Raw genomic sequence first — 252 nt, 5'->3', positions numbered from 1 at the left:
AGCATTGAAAAGCTCCTCCAATGGCCGCCGAGAGCCGTTGGAATCATGCGTCAGGCCCCTGCACGCGGCAGCCCGGGTCTCACTGAGATGCTCATGCTGCCTCCCCAGCGACCCAGAAGCGTATCATCCATTCACTCTTTCTGGATGCGGGAGTAGCCACGCTCGTAAGCTGGTCTCCCATAGCAACGAGAGAAGGCTGGCCCTGCGTCCGGGCCTCCCGCTGCCTGATCCAGACGGGACCTCGCTTTGCCA

This window comes from Myotis davidii, unplaced genomic scaffold (genome assembly GCF_000327345.1).
Source record: "Myotis davidii unplaced genomic scaffold, ASM32734v1 scaffold4270, whole genome shotgun sequence".
Lineage (NCBI taxonomy): Eukaryota > Metazoa > Chordata > Mammalia > Chiroptera > Vespertilionidae > Myotis > Myotis davidii.
Note: the sequence above shows the minus strand (reverse complement) of the source record.